The following is a 2,785-nucleotide window of genomic DNA, read 5'->3' on the forward strand; positions in this document are numbered from 1 at the left end:
GAACTAGCTCTGTAGACCAGGCTGGTCTCAAACTCACAGAGATCCGCCTGCCTCTGCCTCCCAAGTGCTGGGATTAAAGGCGTGCACCACCACCGCCCAGCCCTAAATTACAGTTTTTAAATGAGCTGCACAAACACAATACCTTAATCAAGAGTAGAAATATACATATAGCAAAATTGACCTTAAATTTGTATCAATAAACCAAGATCTATACCAATGCAAATCTCTACAGCATATCCCTTTTTAAACATAAGTAAACATTTATAAGCAATATTTGGGAATTTGGGCGTAGTTCTCTCCAAACTTCTTCCTGCTTTTTGATGGGTGACGTATTTTATTTTGGGGAGTTCACGGAGACCTTTTAGGGGATCTTGGTCCATCATCCATCCAACTATAATAGTCTGGAAGGAATCCACAGGTTCTCATCCTCGGTGAAAACAAACACAGAACCTCTTTTTCAAAGCAACATATCCTTAGACTCAAATTCTGAAGTCAAGATACCTTTAAAATATATATGTTGGTTTAGCAGCCCATACAATGAAATATCTCTCTGTCCTTAGCTCATTCACAGTCAAAAAATTTAAAGAAAACACAATAATATACACAATCTAGACTCTCTGTGTATATTCCATCTTTGCATATCTTATTTTTTACTCTTACTTGTTTTACAAGTTTAATATTTATTTTATTATCTTTACTCTTTTTAACCTATGATTGTCTGTACTCTTTTATATTATAATGGTCTATATTCTTTTTTTTCTCTTTCTCAAGTCTACATACATTTATCTAACACTGTGACCCATTTATAGGTCTTTTTATCTGAGTTTGTGTTTATTGTGTATCTGAAATCCTTTTCTGACAAGATGCATTTTAAAATGGTAAGCAGTGTGGTCGCGGCAGCCCTGGATGCTGACTCTGCCTCTCTTGTCCTTTTAATATGGTGGAGGTACCTTACCGCCAGCTCTGGCACGGCTGGGTGGGAACCGTGCCCATCACCTCAACTCTGGTAAACAGTTGTCCCATTCTGCCACTGACTAACTTGCAGCACGCTGCCCACAAACCCCATTGAAGTGCTCAGCCTCCTGAAAGAGCCAGAGCTGTTTGTGCATCTAGCACGAATCAGGAAGCCTCTGTTTCTTAAAGAAGCCACATGGTTTTGTTGCTGCTGATGCTGAATCAGGAAGACCTCTCTTAAAGGAGCCATGGTGCCCCTACTTGCCACTGCTAGCAAACAGAGCTCATTTGGGGAAAAAAATGGGACTACCAAGAAACTGTGCTTGGTTCCCATTTTTGTGGATCTAGAAGCTTTTTTTTTAAGGTCTTATGTGGATCCATGCCCCAGATGGTGGGCGCCAATCTGAAGGTGGAAGGTTGCTCATTCCCAGCAGCCCAGACCTGATATAAACACACAGAAACTTTATTCATTGCAATACTGTTTGGACAATAGCTTAGGCGTATTTCTAGCTAGCTCTTACATCTTAAATTAACCCATTTATACTAATCTATGTATTGTGGTAGGCCATGTGATTATGACCTACCGGCAAGGTTTCACCCAATGTCCAGCATCTGTGTCCTGCTGCGGCTACATGACTTCTTAATTCTGCCTCCTCTCTCCTCCTCTATCTTCTTGGAATTCCCACCTTGCCCTATTCTGTTAAGCCTCTGGCTGAAACAGCTTTATACATTAACCATTAAAAGCAACACCACTTGTCAGCATACACAAAGCCCTGGGTTCCATCCCCAGCACTGCCATGGTGGTACATGCCTGTAATCCAGCACTTGGGATAATACATGCAGGAAACTCAGAAGCTGAAGCTTATCCTTGGCCACACATCAAGTTTGAGGCCAGCCTGGGACACTGTTTTAACAAATACTTTAGTCTCTATACGGCATGTTGTACTCTGTCCCTTCCCCTCTACCAGGGCCCCTTGGTGACCAAGCAAACAAGCCTTCCCCATCAAAGGGCACCTGTGACGCTTACTTGGCAGAGCCAGTCACTTTCCCCCTTCTCTGCCCTTTTCCACTTGGCCAACATTTCCTTCTCAGACTCTGGTTCTATCTACTGATGACTTCCATCAAGGTCACCAGGTGGAAGAGAAGGCAAACAGGATATATCACCTGTCATGTGCCCTCAAGCCTACTGGCTGCCTCCAGCTACACACCAAACTCTTTGTGGGAGAAGGACAGTGACTACATGTTGCTAACCTGGGGCACTATACTAAACAAAGCTTTGGAGTGTGTAAATTCTCTTTCCACTCAACCCCTTAGTCACTCTTTAAAAAAAAAAAGATTCATTTATTTAATATGTGTACAGTATTCTGCCTGCATGTATGCCTACTGGCCAGAAGAGGGTACCAGATCTCATTATAGGTGGTTGTGAGACACCATGTAGTTGCTGGGAATTGAACTTAAGACCTCTGGAAGAGCAGCCAATGTTCTTAACCTCTGAGTCATCTCTCCAGCCCTTCTTTTTTTTTTTTTTCCACGAGTAACTAGGACCACGGGCACATGTGGACACACCAGGTAGACAGTGTATTTTTTTGGGGGGGTTATTAAAACATTTATTGAAAGTTTTTTTTTTTTATTGAGCTCTACATGTTTCTCTGCTCCCCTATCTGTTTCTCCCCTACCCCCTCAATGCTCCCCCAAGGTCCCCATGCTCCCAATTTACTCAGAAGATCTTGTCTTTTTCTACTTTCTACTTCCCATGTAGATTAGATCTATGTAAGTCTCTCTTAGTGTCCGCATTGTTGTCTAAGTTCTCTGGAATTGTGGTTTGTAGGCT

Source organism: Microtus ochrogaster, unplaced genomic scaffold (assembly GCF_000317375.1).
Source record: "Microtus ochrogaster isolate Prairie Vole_2 unplaced genomic scaffold, MicOch1.0 UNK90, whole genome shotgun sequence".
NCBI classification, from domain to species: domain Eukaryota; kingdom Metazoa; phylum Chordata; class Mammalia; order Rodentia; family Cricetidae; genus Microtus; species Microtus ochrogaster.